A 19,320-nucleotide genomic window follows, 5' to 3' on the forward strand; every position below is an offset into this window, starting at 1 on the left:
TTAAAGAAGGAGTCTTCCTTCTTTGGCATATTCTCCAGATGTAAGGCCACCTGTTGTGCTGGCAAATAATCTCTAAAACTGGATCTCTTTGTAATTAAATAATTTAAAATTTTGTTTTATTTTTAATCCAGAAATGTGTGTGTCCTCCAGACCTTACTGATTTCATGGTTGTTGAAGCCAAACATAAAAAAAGGACACAGGTGTGTTTCCCTTTGGCTCATATAAAAAACACAGTTTTATTTTAGATTTATTCTACGCTGCCCATTTTATTTAGTTTTCAGAAAACTAAATCATCTTTCATTTCACATCAGATTTTAATACTGTTCCCCTTGCAGCAACTGCTGCTCCATGGATGTCTCCAGTGCCTATGGAATTTGGAAGTTTACGCAGCCACATTTCCGGTCCTTTCCTTTATTTATATGAAATGACTGTGTATTAGGGCAGTACCTGTAGCAAGTTCAGAAGGAGAAAAGAAAGAAGGCCACAGGTATAGAGGAAAACACAAGCTGAATTTACTTGAGAGGGGAATGCATTTTCTCAGAGTTTGTGTCTGAGCAATGCAGACCCTCACAGAACTTGTGGGTTTGTATACTGTATTTGTAAATCTGTAGCAAGAAATTGGGTACTGGTAGAAGCTTTGTAGTGAAGCAGAGTGAGACAGAATATCTATAGGTATAACGCTTTCTTACGTATGTTAGGAAAGCTCCTCTTCACTGTTGGAAGAAAGCAACTTCTCTGAGATGCTCTTCCCACTGTTTCAGGATCTTAAGAACAGCATGTTGTGCCCAAGCAATTTATAAACAGGTACAAGGGCCAACCATAGTCTGGCCCCAGCTTAGGAAAATACATTCCTTAGGTCAGGAAAAATAACCATATCATAACCATACATGACATATCATATCATGTATCTAAATCAATATATTAAATATGACAATGAAATCAGTGTCAACATAAAAGCATGCAAATAGTATTATAGGATAAAGGCAGGGCAGGATGGCAAAGCTAACTATCTCACAGTATTAAATTATGTTGCACATATATGAGGCAAGGATTTATTAGGGTGATATCTTTTATTGGACCTAATCTATAGTTTGGATAGAGTTAGACAAGCTAAATGATCCAATAAAAGATATCACTCTAAGAAATTCTTGTCTCTTGCATAACTCCTGGAACATTACAGCTGTAACATGTCTCTAACACTACAAGACATATATATCTAAGACAAAGGATTCTGCGCTATATGATTTAGCTGATCTTTTTGATAAATATTGTGTAATCACACTTAATGAAAATTTGCAATGAAGGAGATGGAATAGAGTAGGGCTGTGCAAAGCTTCAGTTTGTGATTCCATTTGGAGAAGATTTGGCCCGACTCGGAAGCCAAATCTCCGAATCCGAATGGAATCGCTAGAAGCTTTAAACTTTCCAAATTGATTTGGAGCCTCCGAATTGATTCAGAAAAGATTCGGCTATTCAGAGGGCAGTCTTTATAGGGAAACAGATTAGAAGAGGGAGGGGGAGTGGGGTAGGAGCAGGGGGGGAAGGACTGACATCTCTAGCTGGCCAGTGAGTGTGACTTTTCTCTGACTGCTCTTCCAGTCACAGTTTCTGGGGGGAGGGACATAGAAATAGCATAAAAGCCTCTGTCGGAAGGCTTGGTATGCCTTTTGTGAGCTGCTTCTGAGTGAGCAACAGCGTCAGAAAGGTACTGGACTGCCTGGCTTGCTTCCTAATCAGTCAGTTGCCTGCTCTTTGTTGTTCTTAGAAAGGATTGGATAGGATATAGCTTAGCTTAATTTAGCGTAGCTTAGAATCTCTCTACTTAATACTTATCCAATTCATTTTTTTCAATTTATATTTGCTCTCTCTCTCTCACTTTTTTTTTTGCAGTACTTTAAAAAAAGAAAGCTCAGTGTTTTCCCTGGCAGTGTGATCCATCACTGTGCAGGGAAGCACACATTCCACACACACACTGATTCCACATACACATAGAAGAAGTCAGAAGAAGAAGAGATTCTGAATCAGACTATATATAGTTATTAGCTATTAATATTATTATAGTTAGTTTACATACACACTAAAAGCAACACCGAAGACAGATAGAGATTCAGATTGAGACTAACACAGAACTCAGGGTCTTAGAAGAGGGAGATATATTATTTTAGGTATACATTACAACACAGAAGAACAAGAAGTACAGTAGTAGTCACACATTCACATTAATAGCATATCACAGAAAAAGACACCATATATAGTTATTAATAATCAAAGCAGAGTCCAGTGCATGCACTCAACACAGAGGGAATAAAACCCACAACAGAGTCACACTTCACATTCATAATTCATAGTAAATAAACACATCACAGTGGAGAAGAAGACAGACAGACAGCACACATTTTTTACATAGTTCTTAATACTTCTCACTGAATCAAGGAAGAGTCCAGTGCACGCACGCAACACAGAGGGAATAAAACACACAACACAAAAGGAGTGACATACACACACCTTTTGCAGCACAGGAAAGATTAATATAAAGCGTGCTGGAAAGGCAGGTGTCAGGTCTTCTGGCAGGGGAGGGAGAGGGGGTAGGGGGAAAGCTAGAGCTGCAAGTCCCCCCCCGCCCAAACATAGATGCATCCTCTTCCCAAGCAGCCATGAGGCTTCTGCTGACAGTGCTGGTGGGAGCAGTACCTGTATCTGACATCCCTGCACCTGTGCCACCACCCCTAACTCCAGGAATAGGCACTAGCAGCAGAATCGCTGTCTCCTCTACCCCAATGTCATCTCCCAGCATCAGTCTCCCACTGCCAGAGGAGGAGCTAGAGCTGGAACCATGAGAACTGAGCGCCCTGGCTCAAGCAATTGCTCTGGGGACTGAGGGGGAATCAGAGTTCCCCTAGACCCAGGTCTCCTCCCCTGGAAAGCAGCACCTCAGAGGTGGTTGAGGTTGTGGAGGCAAGTGGCTCAGCTGAGGCAGCTCTTCCTGCTGTTGTGCCGCAGCCTGCTGAGGTGGGGGATAAAGCAGCATCCCCACCCTCAACTCAGAAGCGGGCGAGTAGCATAGTGTGGGAGCATTTTGAGCTGGCAGATGATCCCAGGTTTGCTATCTGCCAGCACTGCCAAAGGCAGCTCAGCTGGGGCAAGGAGGTGAAACATTTTACCACTACGGTGAGGCTGCTACATCTCAGGAGGCAGCACCCCCTTGCCCTTCTTCCTGCTCAGCCTGGCACCAGTATGAGCATGCCCAAAGGGAAGTGCCCTGCTTGCTCCAAAGTCCTCATCCCCCCAAAGAAGAGGCAGGCCACCCTGGAGCAGTGGGGGAAGGCTGCAGATAGCGGGGAGCGCATTCCCAAGGTGAGTGAAATCACCCAGAGCACTGGGGAGATGCTTGCTCTGGATAGCCAGCCCTTCTCCCTAGTTGAGTGGCCAGGCTTCAGGCGGCTCATGGTGCTTGTGGCCCCATCTTACCAAGTGCCTGCATGCACCACCTTTAGCAGGATGGTGGTGCCCTCCCTGTATGAGGCATGCAGGGAGTACTTGAGGGAGGAGATGCACAAGGCAGGGCTGCAGGTAGCCTTGCACTTCACCTTGGACATCTGGAGCTGCTGGGGTGGTGATCACACCTACCTCTCCCTCACAGGGCACTGGTGCAATCAGTCAGGCCATTGGTGAGCTCTCCTCCAAGCCAAGGTGCTGGATGAGTCCCACATGGCAAAGGAGATCATGGTGGCCATGAACCGCATGGTGCAGGGGTGGCTTGTTAGGCAGGCTGAGCTCACCCACGGGTTCATGGTCACTGACAGCGGGGCCAATATGGTCAAGGCTGTCCATGATGCCAACTTTGTTGGCATTCTCTGTGTGGTACACAAGCTGCACCTCATAGTCAGGCATGTCTTGGAGGGGGACAGGGCTGCCATTGATGGTGCCACCACCACAAGCCAGCTGATTTCAAAGTGCAGGAAGGTGGTGGGCTACTTCCACCACAGCATCAAGGGGGGCAAGATGCTGTGGGAGAAACAGGGAGAGCTGAACATCCCTCAGCACAAAATCATGCAGGATGTGGAGACTTGGTGGAACTCCACATACCTGATGCTCAAAAGGCTGGTGGAGCAACAGAAGGCCATCCATGAGATGGCCTTGCTTGGGAAGATCAGGATCAGTGGCCCCTTGAACAGAGTTGAGTGGGGTATCATCTTCCAGATCTTGGTAGTCCTCAAGCCCTTCCTTGAGGCCACCAAGACCCTTAGCTTGGAGTTCTGGCACACTGTGACCCACCAGACATCTGACTCCCCAGGTACCTCTGCACTTGTACCTGTGCTGCTACATCCTCCTCCCCCCGCAAGCAGCCTGTCCGTCACTCCCTGATGCCTCCATTTCCATTTTCACTGACTGGATTTCTTGCCTGCATTGTGTGCCAGGCCAGCCTCTGGCTTCTTTACTATTCCTTCCATCCAGGACCAGGAGACACACCAACTGCATGTACTTCCTCAGCCTGACAAAGGGTTTTTCAACCTGAAAGTTTCCTAAGAGATATTTCTCTATGTATTCCATTTTTTTTCATAATAAACATATAAACATAAAAACACAAGATAAGCCATCACACATCATGAGTAACATATATCCAACACAAAATCTTTACTTCTTGCTGTCAATTCCTTTATAAAAAGAAAGGCTTTGTGACAGTTCAGTTTGGCTACCTTAGATGCTGCTGGTGCTATTGGTGCTGAGCCACCTACGTTATTTTTACCTGCTGCCGTTTACAGTGGTGGACTGAACTGAGGCTTCAGGGGAGGAGGAGGCCTCACAGGGGCACACGGCCATGTTGTGTAGAGGCCCCAGCACAAAGGAAGTGTGCACCTGAACATACACACAGTGTTACCCACCCATGTCCTGAGTTTTGCCTGCCTGCGGCCAGCGGTGCAGGGCCCCGGAAACCCCCCTGCACCTATCTCCTTGATAGCTGGAAGGCTTTGTGGCTGCAGAGGTTACTACCCCTGCAAGCTTCATCCAAGTCAGCCAAAAAACAACAAAATTATAGATATTTCATTGATTCCCCATTATATTATATGGCTGAATCTCCGAATCTCTCTGAATCGGCACTGAATCTTCTGAAGCCAATTCGGCCAAATTGAATTGCTGGCATCTGAATTGGCTGAATCCAAACCTGAAACAAATAGTTCCCTATTCACACAGGCCTAGTAGTTGCAATGCATCGGAGCAGCCTCGCTGCTCGTGCATAGGCACCCTGTGTTATTTGAGAAAAGTGTCTGAAGAGCTCCTCAAGGACCAAAGCCTGGCTGCAGAAACTCAGCAGGCTAGGTAACCCAAATACAGCATACAACTTTAGTCTTTTTTTTTTTTTTTTTTTGGCTTAATGTGCTTAATTATGCCACTTTCATACAATAGTCATGTTGACATACTCCATGGGTATGTCTATACAAGACATTTACTGTGGAGTTGCCTAATTAAGTCTTTCTGCCCAAATGCAGGGGGGCTAGACCCAATGTTCTTGTAAGGTCCCTTCCAGCCCCTAATATCTATGAATCAATGACAGCTCTGAAGTAAATGTATTGGTGTCTACGCATGTGGTCCTATTAGGCTGCAGGACACTAATAAATTCCTCAGCAGGGTAACACTTGCTTCAGCATGTTTTTGTGTTGGCTACAAATGTCCAACTCGGGATCCTTAAAATTCTAGTTTATTAGGCAGATTGGAACACTGTAATCATAAACCTTGGGGCTGGTCCCTACACACACACATGCACACATGCGCACACATACACACACACACAGTAGCAGGCTACAGAGTCAGGTATACCTATCCTACAAGTGCTGGAGTCTGTTGTGGAGGCTTCTTTCAGCGTGGTGTTATCTTCCAGAAGGGGGTCGCCGGCTGGTCCTTCTGGCTGGACAGGTCTGGTTGAGTTGGAGATCAAGAGGGCGCCACTGAGGGTCACTTTTCACTGCCTTTTATCTGTCCCTGGCAGACTTTGGTGACTCCCCAGTTTTCTGGTTTGCCCAATCCAGGGGTCATTGACCCTCGTGGGACTTCCCCCCCCCCTCGGTGGCTACTGGACAGCATCTGTCAGCCCCAGGGGTCATCCGCATGTACGTGCAGGTTTGGGAGTCCGTTGATGAATTTAGAATAGGGCTCTGGGAGGGGTCTATCTGGAGACATTCAGCCTAAAAGTTGGTCTCTGGCGTTGATTAACTCATGCCAGAGCTTCTAGCCCTTGATCAGTGACGTTTGGAGATTTCCCGGTTGTTACATTGTCTTCTATTGAATTCTTCCCTTGGTTGATCTGCAGCTTCCAGGTGATAATTGCTGCCTGCTTCCATGTTACACATTCAATCATGTTACACATTCAATCACTGATTCACTCGCTCTTTCAGGGGCCAGCCTGATACTGTGAAGGGCAGTTTGATTCCTGCCTTTGTTAACAATGTTACAATGAATAACTTACTAAAACACATTTAGTTGAAAGTTGAAAGGTGAGGAATATAAAATATAAGCTACAAATGCCATGGCACACAAATAGATAAAAATACCAAACTACAAGGGGAGATATAAAATGCACACATACACATTTTAAAATACAATTCCTTATCTTAAAGTGAAAGAGAGAGGAAGGAAGAAAAGGTAGAAAAAGAGAAACATATCCAAAGAGGGGAGAACAAATGCAGGCAAGAGGAAAAGGGGGCTTTCTGTTACATTAGAGGAAAAGGGGGCTTTCTGCTACATTTGTGTTCAGCAGTGCATGTGTAGACACTGACTTGACTGTCTGAGGCACGAGGGTGCTTCAGTGCAGGGGCTACTTGCTTGCTAGTCCTGCACTGGAGCACCCTTATGCCCCAGCCATCCCCTCTGCCTGATGTTGAGGTGGCAGGGTGACCCCCCGGGGCCTCCTGCCAGCTGAGGCTGCTCTGACTCAGCTCAGTCTGCTGCAATCCCAAGCACATGTATAAACATGGCACCCAAGAGCAATAAACTCTGGTGCAATATGTGCCAAAGTTTATTGCTTTGCATTAATATGCATGTGTAGACATACCCCATGAGTAGTCCTACTCATTTATCAGATGTGTAAAAATTCACAATCCTCCTCAATCCTGTCAAAAAATATTTGTGCATTGATAGAAATCTGATATTTCTCCATCTCTTATACTGAATGGATTTTTAAATGCATTGCCAGCAATTAATCTCCTTGTTACAAAACCCTTCTTTTGGCTCAACTTTTCAAGGCCTGAGTGAATTTGTTCAGGCCTTTTCCCATGTGCTTGGCTTTTCTTTTCTGGCTTTTCTGCCAGGATTTTTCCACATCAGTCTCCCTCAGTGACACTAGACAGTTTTGTGCACACTGAAGGCCATTTTCTGTCCTTGTTTGGGTGCCCAAATTATTAGAGCATTCCTTATCATATAAAACAGGTCACCTGAGAAGAGGCACTTATCTTATAATTGCTGCTGAAACAGTCTAAACTCCTCCTGGAACATATTGTAAAGTACAATACAAGGCTGGAGCTTTCCTTTATGCTGGATTTTAAGCAGCACTTTAAATTTCCTTTCACACTATGGCAGCATTTAGCATATTGTTTTGTGAAATGTTAACTTGTGCGAATGGGATGCTTTCCATGGTTTCTCTCTCTGTCAGAGCAAAGCATGTGAAGCATAGATGGCTGATGATTTTAAGAATCTCATGTTTATTAGTTCCAGCAAGGTAACTGTTGTTCTTGCAAGAGTTGTCTTTATGAGGGGTAAATAATTACTTCCTTTAGCTGCCTCTCTGTTGTTTTGCAGTTAATATCTTTTCTGCCTAATTCCCTCTCTTGTAAAATGCAAAGTATCATTTACTATCATACATTTTGTGGTTACAGGCTAGTCGGCAAATTTTTGGATAGAATTTAGGTGACTGATGTCTCTTGTTTTCCATTTCAGGGTTTCTTAATCGACACTCAAGTATTCATTTCCCTCTGCGCAACAATCACTTTTATTTTTTTTGCAGATGCACAGCTTATTACCCAGGCTATCACTGTGGCTTTGAAGAAGTCCCATAAACATTTTATTTTGATGTGACTAGCGTTAGTGCTATGTTTAAAAAACACATCCTAGATATAATTTTGTACATAGCCTTAAATGAGAAATGCTTGACTCAGGAGGTGTTTCAATATCATCTAATATTTTTGCACCAATCCCTCTCTTTTCTTTGTAATGCATAGTAATATTTAGTACATTGGGACTATTCACAGGCCACTCACTCCTCGTATGTACCCATAATTATAGGCCCATATTATCCATATAGGATAATATGTACCCATATTATAAGCAAGCATGTAATTAATTGAGTACTTTAATTATGGAATTAAGGAATGATGCACGAACCCACCTAAATTTATGTTCATGTTCCAGACATAACAGCTCAGAACCTTAGTGGTATTTAAGTATCTAACTCCTGCTGAAATCAGGTCTTGGTCTAAGATCCAGATTTTCAAATATTCTCAGGACCTCCAGTTTCCACTGAATTCAGCTGTGATTTTGGGTTTTCTGTACATTTGAAAAATCAGGCTGAAAGGCCTTGTCCTGGAAATCAAGGACATGTCCTCCACTGACTTCCATGGGAATGGAATCTTGCCCAAATGATGTCAGAATGTGCTGATATTTGACCTGTAATACGAGAACTACCATGAAGTGCCATAAAGTGGTAACTGCAATAGTGACACATTTGCAGTTCAGCAAACATCCAGAGCTAGCTCGGGTAAGAGTGCCCTAGTAAAATGCAGCTATACTTCATATGTTACGTTCATTTGTTTCAAGTGAAAATAGTGACTTCGTCCCATATTAGATTGGGAGTACGCACTGTTAATGAGAGGGCATCCCTCCAAGGCTTAGATAAATTTCAATTCCTAAAAACAGTTATTACATTGTCTGTTTAATATAAAACCCTATTATTTATCTTCTTTCCCAGTTTGAAAGCAGACCATAGCTGTGGCTTATGCAAAAATAAAAGCCCAAATTAAAGCTAACTTTAAAAAATCCTACCACTGCCTTTATGTGGGGTGAAGCTCCTTGAAGCCATCTTCACAAAAGGCTGCAAAATCTTCCTCTTTAAACAAGCCTTCCTGCTAAAGGAACAGAACTTGACACCTGCATGTTATTCTCAATAACCCAACTGACCCAACCCCCTCAAACTCCAGAACAAACAGCTTTCACCTTGAAAAGGGAGAGGGCCAGAAACTTTATTAGGTCCACCAGGGATTTTGATGTGAGTATTGATTTTATTGTGAAGATGCTTGATACTGCAAGTGATGGGTGACAGTATATAAACCTTCAGATAAATAAAGTGACTCCTCACTTTATTTTCTGAAAGATGTTTATTCCTGGTGAAAAGCTGCCTCAGAAACACAATCTTCATCTTATTCAGAGGAGCCAGGTTCTTCACATATCTTTCTGCTAATGTATTTCATCCCTGGGCTGCTCACAGTCTAGCACCTTTGCCCATCCGACCTGAAATTCCTACTGAAAGGGCGCATCTACACATGGGCATTTAATGTCTTTTAGCCCAATTTAAGGTACATTAAGGGTGCATGTCTACATGTGCACACCTTTAATGTGCCTTAAAATGGTGAATTAAGGCTAATCGTGCTGAAATTTTGATACCTGCAAAAGCTGTTATCAAGTTTAGGCATGATTAGTTAAAGTGCATTAATGCATGTGTAGACACGTTTAGGTGCATTAACAGGGTGACTTTAGTGCTGGGTCTGCCCAGCTACTAGGGGACCAGTCAGAGCCAAGCACTGGGGCTCCTGGGTGGGAGCCTCCCCTCCCCCAGGGCCGGGCTGCCTCTGTGGTAACCCCTACCTGCAGCTGCGAGCTATAAAAGCCTGCAGCCATTTTGTGCCCTGAGGTACACTTCATAACACTTTTGGTAATGCCGTTCCTGTATGCCCCCTGGAAAGGACCCAGGATGGTGCTGCTAGTCTTGCCAACTAGCTGGAACTCCTGCTTGGCCACAGGTGAGTGTTGCAAAGGGCTGCAGCCTGCTGCTCCCCCTGTTCAGCCCTGGGATTTCCCCAAGGCTGCTGCCTGGCTGTCTTTGGCAGCAAGGCCAGAACCTGCTGTGCAGAGTCCCAGAGAGCTAGCATGGGACACGATGTCCTCCCCATCCTGCCCATGAAGGACTGGCCCTGCCCATGTGTGCAGTCCAAGCCTCCCATCTGGGGGGCCCAACTGGAGCCAGTGACCTCATGGAAGTCTGGGGTGATGCAGAGGCAGTTTGTGTGGGGTGGGTGCTCAAACACCCAAGTTTATGAGGGCCTGTTGGGCAGGATGCAAGAGAGAGGCTACTCCCAGATGGTGCACCAGTGCCATGTGAAGATCAAGGCCTTGCAGGCACAGTGGGTGGCTGTGACAAAAGGCAGTCTGGTCATGCCCACAAGCCCATGCCCTTCATGCAGGAGCTGACCAACATTTTGATGCCCTAAGAGCCAGGCCACAACCCTGCAGTGTACAACAGCACAGGCAGCCTGGCTGGGCCTCCGCCCCACCCTAATCCCTCAAGTGATGACATCTTGCTGGAGGAGGGGCCTTTGGGTGTTCAGCGCCCCATCCTGCCCACCTCCCCTCAGGGAACCCTGGCCAGTGGCTGCCTCACCTGCTCCGCACTTTCATCCCTTGCCATGAAAAACAACTGGCCAGGACACTGCTGGCCAGAGGCAGTACCAGCCCCTCCCCAGGGAGGACACCATAGGATGTGGACACTGGGTGCAGCCAGTCACCATCACTGACAGGGCACCATCAGCCTCCACCAAGCCACCAACCTCATCAGCCCTGGACACAAGGTAAGTCCTGCCCTCCAGCCCCACCGGGAATATGGCCTCAGAGTCATCCCCACCCACTACTGGAGCTGCCCAGATGTGCTGCTTGTGCCAGCAGTGGATGAAAGACTAGATGGTCCTGCTCCAACAGCTGGTAGTGGTGGTGGAAGAGCAGGAGGCATGGCAGTGGGTACAGGAGTAGGTATGAGAGACATGTGAGAAGGCCTGGCTGGTGGGGGACATCACCCGGATGGAGGCATGGGACCAGGCACTGAGGGAGCACTGTGTGCGTATGGAGGCTGTGGAGCAGCAGCAGCTGTAGCAGCTCCAGTTGCAGGGGATGCTGACCACTAGACCATCAACAGCCTCCTGGCCCTGGTGACCATGGCCATGTCCAGTGTAACAGGGTCCCGACTGAAACCGTTACTGGAGAGGTTTTGGCAGCTGGAAGTGATTATGGCCTGGCAGGGGAGGAGACGCCCCACGCCTGCCAAGAACCAATGGGACTCAGCACCGGGGAATATGAGGAGGGAAGAGGCCTGAGGAAGGCGCCTTCGGGCACCATGAGAGAAGGAGGCGCCGTTAAGGACCCTCGCTGAGAAGGATCAGGAGGGAGGATCCCCTGTGACAGGGCCAACGTGGGCCAAGCAATGACTGAACCCTGGGACTGGTAACCCCTCCTCGCTACATACCCAAAGCCCACGGCAACAGTGATCGAAGTTGTGGCAGGTGAGAACCAAGGGATTTAGGCAGTACCCTGTATGGACATGCTGACATCCAGCAATGCCTGGCCCCACCCTGCAGCCTTGCAGTCAGCCCCTGCCCAGCCCTGGGAAGAGGCCTTCCAGTGCTTCCTGGCTGCTGCAGCCCCTGGTCCAGCCCCCACCCTGAGTCCCCCCCACCCACCTGGGCCTAGCACCACTGTTTGCCCTGAGGTCATGTGCCTGAACAGCTAGAGGTGCCAGGCATGGCACTGCAAGGACACGCTGGCCCTGGACGGGGGCAGGCAGAATGGGAGCCACCCACTGCTGAGAAATACTGTTTGACACCACCCATGGACAAGCCTGATGCCTGCCGTGGTCACCACAGCTCCCAGACACATGGGGGAACTGGCCAAGACTGGGAGCTCGGTGCCTGCTCCCAAGCTATGCCCCCTAGGTACTCCCACACCATGACTCTCCACTCCAGGACTCACAGACAGAGGCTGATACTGTTGTAAATAGTATGACAATAGGGAGGGTTTTTTTAGTGGTGGTGGAGGGGCTCTGTGTTTTGGGGAGGGATGGGGGAGGGATCTCTGTGTGTTGAGGGAGGAAGTGTGGAGAGATGGGGTGGGGGTTATGAGGGCAATAACTTTTTGTGTGTGTGTGTGTGCGTGTTCTGTATGTGGTGCTGGGGGTGGGCAGGGGGTATGGGGTGTTTGGGTGCTGGGGCAGACAGGCTGGAGCAGGGAGTGCAGGAGGAGGGGGTTAGGCAGGGAATCCTGCAGACAGTGCCCTGACCCTTGCTGGAGGGTGCATCTTGGGGTCTGGGCAGTGGGAAAGTCTGCTGGGAACAGCAGGGGCAGCACCCTGGGCCACAGAATTGCAGGGCATTGACCATCACTGACAGGGGCCGGGCTGGAGCAGTGGGGCATTGGGCACTGCTGGTAGGAGCAGGGGCAGGGGCAGGGGCACCAGGTGGGCGAGGAGAGAGCTGCTGTGTGCTGTCCCTGCACTGGGCACACAGCTCCTGGGCAGGCCAAGGGCTTTTGAAGGAGGCTGGAGCTCCCCTGGTGGCCATAGGGACACATGGCAGGGCTGGAGCAACATGGGACTAAAGTTAGTCCCAAATCCCACCATGTGTAGACACCTGCCAAAAAACACTTAATGTGAATTAAATTTAAGCATGCTTAAATTCCTGTGTAAACACTCCCCAAATGCCAAATTAGTCTCATGCTGGAAGGGGTTTTTGGTTTTGGTTCTGGGTGGTTTGGAGACCTGCGTATTAGGAGTTGAACTGAGAAAATAATTCAATTCATACCAACCCAGTAACAATTTCCAGTCATTACCTAGTAGGGATCCATTCCACAACAGTAGACTAAAGGATCCCTATCGAACTTGCTGTTCCATATTAATCCATTTCTTTTGAGGCAAGCTTTCTTGCACAGACTTAACATACAGTTTTTGTCACAACATAATTGTAGCCAGGCCCCAAAAGACATCAGTTTCCATTCAAACTTTATGAGACATCTGATTTACTCTCTGGGCTTTATATTAAGACTGAAGAAATCAAGTGGTAGCCACCACACAAGTGTTAAGTATATTGATTTGTAGTAATTCCTTTAATACAATCTTCAGGTATTTCTTTGGTTTTAAATAAAGTGGCTATGTAAAATACATAAAAACCACTCATGGAGCTGTCAGCCATTTAATGGCTCATGAAAAGGAATCCTGTAGGTTTGAGTTAAATGATTAGTTAGCCAGCCACATAAGGGAATGTGAAGTTGCAAGAGGGAGAACTAAAAAAATAAAAAACCCAGCCCAACATCTGTAGAGGAACATAATCCCTTTGATTTAAAGGGTTTCTAATGTTAATCACAAAAGGCACAGCTGTCATTAGTTATACAATATACAACTGCTCTTTTGTTTCCTTTCACTCACCGTGAAAGTGGACCACAACAGTCACTTTGCTTTCTTCATCAACATTTTGAGGTGGGTGATTGGACTGAACTACTAGGCACTGTCTTTTATCAATATTCTGACAGTCCTGGCCATGCTACTCTGTAAGCCGCCTTTGCACTTTGTTTTCGGGTCTCCTTTCAAAAATTATTTTCTGCCTTTTGACAACATGGCAGATAGAATTTCAAGTGTGGCATGAATAATTACTGTAAATATGTTGTTTGAAATCTGCTTACTGCATACATTAATTTAGGGAAAATGAGCATTCAAGCACCAAAGAAGTTATTTTCAAACAATTGAGGAGAAGATGGAAAAAAAATATCAGAGTACAAGTATTTTCATAATCATGTTTGATGTGGTGATTTTTCTTCAAAAATAAAACAGCCTTGTTTGACACCTAATTTTCCCACTTCAGCCTTCATTATAACATGAGAGTGATTAACAGTGAACAGAAATATTTCAAATAATATTTCAAACACAGTAAATATCCATGCCACACTTTGAACTATTCCTACTTAATTTGCTGTCTCAAAGGAAACATCATGTGGGAGACTCAGGGTAAATTTTCATAAGTTTATGCAGGCAATATGAGAAATACTGCACATTTCTATGTACGAGGAAAAATGGCTCTTGTAGAATGGGGGTTGTGCCCCGGGAAAGCAGTGACTTTGGAAGGGGTTTGGGGGCAATCAATTCAACACGAGCTTACACAAAGAACTAATGAAATACTTGGATGTATAAAGAGCAGAATAATGAGTAGGTTGAAGAGAAATGATTTTACCTAGAATCATAGAAAATGAAGGTTAGAATGGACTGTGGGGGTTCACCCAGTTCAACCGTCTGCTCAAAGCAGGACCAGCCCCAGCTATATCATCCCAGCCAAGGCTTTGTCTAGTTAGGTGTTAAAAACCTCCAGGAAAGGATATTCTACTACCTCTCTGGGTAACCTGTTCCAGTGTTTTACTACCCTCCTGGTGAAAGTTTTTCCTAATATCTAACCTCAACTTCCCTTGCTGCAACTTGAGACCATTGCTCCTTGCTCTGTCATCTGCCACCACTGAGAACTGTTTAGCTCTGTTCTCTCTAGAGCCCCCCTTCACGTAGTTGAAGGCTGCTATTAAATCCACCCTCAGGGCACTTCCAGATGCCACACACCACACACGCTGCACATGCAGGCATTCCCCACACTGCTAATTTGTGTGTGTGTGTGTATGGGGGGGGGGGGGGTATCTCAGAGTCAAAAAACCTGTACCTAAAAAAGTGGGATGGTACATGTGGTGGCAGCGTGCATCATCCAAAACTGGAGCCTGGCTTGCAGGAGCCACACTCCAGATGCTGGCCAGGCTCCCTGCTGCAGCCATTGTGGCTACAGTTCCCAGAGGCCCCCAGGACCCCAGGTAGGGCTGTTGAGGCCAGCACAAGTGCTCACCCCAGAATCCCTTTCCCCATCTGGGGCAACATGTTGTGTGCCAGAGCACATGTGGCATGGGCATTCCCTGTGCCACTGCTGTTTGTCCCCAGGGAAATGCACATTCCTGCTTGTGGGGACGCACCCTCAGTCTTCTCTTCTCCAGACTAAAAAAGCACAGTTCCCTCAGCCTCTCCTCATAAATTCTGTTCTCCAGCCCCCTGACCATTTTTGTTGCCCTCCGCTGGACTTTGTCCAATTTATCTACATCCTTTTGGTAGTAGCGGGCCCAAAACTGGACACTGTACTCCAGATACAACCTCACCAGTGCTCAATAGAGGGCAATAATCATTTTCTTCAGTCTGCTGGTGACACACCTACCAATGCAGACCGGTATACTGTTCAGCTTCTTGGCAACAAGGGCACACTGCTGGCTCATATTCAGCTGATTGTCCACTGTAATCTCCAGATCCTTTCCTTCAGGGCTGCTGCTTAACCAGTTACTCCCCAGATTAGTCTATACCTTTCTGTATGGCACCAGTCTCTCTCTACATGGCACTGGTCAGACTAATAAAGGAACCCTGCATACAACTCCTATGCCCACATCTTTAAAAGGATGTTGAAAAACTGGAGATGGTAAAGAAAAGAGCCAGAAAAATGAATCACGCAGTGAAAGACTTCAAGAGCTCAATCTGTTCTGTACTTTCTTTGGACTTCTTCAAAGGGAGGAAATAGTAAATATTCAAAGGATCTTTAATCTAGCAGGAGGAAAAGAACCTGTGGATGCTAGCTGAAAGCACAAATATTTAACAGTGAAGATAATCAACCATTGAAGCAAACTACAAAGGGAAGAGGTAGATTTTTCATTTCATGATGTCTTCTGATGCCTTTCTGAAAGGCAAACAGCAATGCTTACACCAAACTTACAAATGTGGGGGTCAACATTGGAATAGATGGATAAAATTCAATTTTCTGTCCTATGTAGGTCTGACTAGATAAACAGATGCTCTCTTATGGCCTTAAATGCAATATAATAAGGTTGTGAGAAGTCATCCAATAGTAAAGTGGTGATGCGTAGGGGGTGCATATAGATTCATAGATTCATAGATGTTAGGGTCGGAAGGGACCTCAATAGATCATCAAGTCCGACCCCCTGCATAAGCAGGAAAGAGTGCTGGGTCTAGATGACCCCAGCTAGATACTCATCTAACCTCCTCTTGAAGACCCCCAGGGTAGGGGAGAGCACCACCTCCCTTGGAAGCCCGTTCCAGACCTTGGCCACTCGAACTGTGAAGAAGTTCTTCCTAATGTCCAGTCTAAATCTGCTCTCTGCTAGCTTGTGGCCATTGTTTCTTGTAACCCCCGGGGGCGCCTTGGTGAATAAATCCTCACCAATTCCCTTCTGTGCCCCCGTGATGAACTTATAGACAGCTACAAGGTCGCCTCTCAACCTTCTCTTGCGGAGGCTGAAAAGGTCCAGTTTCTCTAGTCTCTCCTCGTAGGGCTTGGTCTGCAGGCCCTTGACCATACGAGTTGCCCTTCGCTGTACCCTCTCCAGGTTATCCGCATCCTTCTTGAAGTGTGGCGCCCAGAATTGCACGCAGTACTCCAACTGCGGTCTGACCAACACCCTATAGAGGGGAAGTATCACCTCCCTGGACCTATTTGTCATGCATCTGCTGATGCACAATAACGTGCCATTGGCTTTTCTGATGGCTTCGTCACACTGCCGGCTCATGTTCATCTTGGAGTCCACTAGGACTCCAAGATCCCTTTCCACCTCTGTGCCACCCAGCAGGTCATTCCCTAGGCTGTAGGTGTGCTGGACATTTTTCCTCCCTAGGTGCAGCACTTTGCATTTCTCCTTGTTGAACTGCATCCTGTTGTTTTCTGCCCACTTGTCCAACCTATCCAGGTCTGCCTGCAGCTGTTCCCTGCCCTCCAGCGTGTCCACTTCTCCCCATAGCTTTGTGTCATCTGCAAACTTGGACAGAGTACATTTGACTCCCTCGTCCAAGTCACTGATGAAGACATTAAAGAGTATCTGTCCAAGGACCGAACCCTGCGGGACCCCACTGCCCACACCCTTCCAGGTCAAGACCGACCCATCTACCACGACTCTTTGGGTGCGACCCTCTAGCCAATTCGCCACTCACCGGACTGTGCAGTCATCCACATCACAGCCTCTTAACTTGTTCACCAGTATGGAGTGGGATACCGTATCGAAGGCCTTCCTGAAATCTAAGTATACGACATCCACCCCTCCTCCTGTGTCCAGGCGTTTCGTAACCTGGTCATAGAAAGAGACTAGGTTGGTCAGGCACGATCTGCCCGCCACAAACCCATGCTGGTTTCCCCTCAGCATAATTTGTCCTGCCGGGCTTTCACAAATGTGAGCCTTGATAATTTTTTCAAATACTTTACCAAGGATGGAGGTGAGACTGACCGGCCTATAGTTGCCCGGGTCCGCCTTCCTCCCCTTTTTGAAAATGGGGACCACATTAGCCCTTTTCCAGTCCTCCGGGACTTGGCCCGTGCGCCACGAGCGTTCGAATATTCCCGCCAGTGGCTCTGCAATGACGTCGGCCAGTGCCTTCAGCACCCTCAGATGGAGCCCATCCAGGCCTGCCGACTTAAAGGCATCCAGTTCTTCCAAGTGACTCTGCACCACCTCAGGATCTACGTATGGAAGTCTGGCGCCTTGCTGCTGCCTCTCTACAACCCCAGTGAGAGACTTGTCGTGCCCCTCACTTAGGAACACTGAGGCAAAGAACTCGTTGAGGAGTTCAGCCTTGTCCCCCCTGTCTGTCACCAATTGTTTCTGCCCATTTAGCAGCGGTCCTATTCCTCCCTGGGCCTTCCTTTTACTCCCAATATATCTAAGAAACAATTTCTTGTTGTCCTTTACTTGGGTTGCCATCCTCAGCTCCATGGTAGCTTTGGCCCGCCTAACTGCCTCCCTACAAGCACGAGCAGAGGAGGTATATTCATCTTTAGTGATCTCACCCTGTTTCCACTTTTTATGTGCTCCCCTTTTGTCCCTTAGGCTGCCCTAGATTTCTCTGGTCAGCCATGGAAGCCTCCTGGCCCTTTTCCCTCTTTTGCCTCGCTCGGGGATCGTCTTGCTTTGTGCCCAAAGGATCGTTTCCTTTAGGCACAGCCACCCTTCTTGGGCACCCATCCCATCAAAACTCCTACTCTGCAGTGCTTCCTTGACTAATCGCCTGAGTGCAATGAGATCAGCTTTCCTAAAGTCTAGCACTTTCACCCTACTAGTTACCTTACCCACTCGCCGTCTTATGTTGAATTCTATTATAAGGTGATCACTGTCTCCCAGATAGCTACCGATCTGGAGGTCCCCTATCATGTCATCTCCCGTTGCCAATACCAGATCCAGTATGGCATTCCCCCTAGTGGGACCCTGCACCTCCTGTGTCAGGTGGAGGTCCTGTACACAAGTTAGAAACCTGCGTGAGCGATGGGACCTTGCTGTCTGCGTCTCCCAGCAGATGTCCGGGTAGTTTAGGTCCCCCATGACTACCGCCTCTTTAGCTTTTATGGTCTCCGAGAGTTGCCTCAGGAACCCCGCATCTATTTCTTCCCCTTGATGTGGGGGTCTGTAGCAGACCCCTACCACCAAATCCCTTTCTCCTTGCCCCCCATGTAGCCTAACCCACAATCCTTCTACTTCCTCAACCTCGGATTCTGTCTTGATGAGGGTTGATGTGTATTGCTCACTGACATAAAGTGCAACCCCCCCCCTTTCTTCCCCGACCTGTCCTTTCTATACAATCTATAGCCCTCAATATGTACCGCCCAGTCATGGGAGGAATCCCACCAGGTCTCTGTTAGCCCCACTAAGTCATAGGTGTTTAGTGCAAGCAGGAGCGCTAGTTCATCCTGCTTGTTCCCCATGCTCCTAGCATTAGTATATAGGCACTTGAGCCCTGCGATTGGTGCCTTTGCTGCCCCCCTGCTCCCAGTCCCATGGGGCCCATTGTTTCTTACCTTCTTGTTCCTTACCTGTTCTGTAGTGCTGGCCTCCCCATGGCTTTCAGGTTCCCAATGTTCTCCTTCTTCAGGCTGGGCTGTCCTTGTGGGTGCCACATGGTTTGGTGGTCCACAGCTTCCCCTGCCCTCGTACTCCCCTCCCCCCGACAAGCCTAGTTTAAAGCCCGCCGGAGGAGATCCGCCAACCTAGAAGAAAACACACGCTTACCTTTGGGGGACAGGTGAAGCCCATCCCAGCTGAGCATGTCCCTTGTCGTGATGTGCGGGTCATTGTCCAGGAAGCCAAAGCCTGCCTCGAGACACCACTGCCGAAGCCGCCAGTTGGTCTCTCAACCAACCTGCACCCCCTGAGAGTGCTGGTGTACTCTCTGTCAGGCAGAGAAGGCAGGCAGGAGCACCAGTGCCCCCCCTGCGAGCGCTGGCCGGAGAGTGGGAG

This window comes from Alligator mississippiensis, chromosome 1 (genome assembly GCF_030867095.1).
Source record: "Alligator mississippiensis isolate rAllMis1 chromosome 1, rAllMis1, whole genome shotgun sequence".
In the NCBI taxonomy this organism is placed as follows: Eukaryota; Metazoa; Chordata; order Crocodylia; family Alligatoridae; genus Alligator; species Alligator mississippiensis.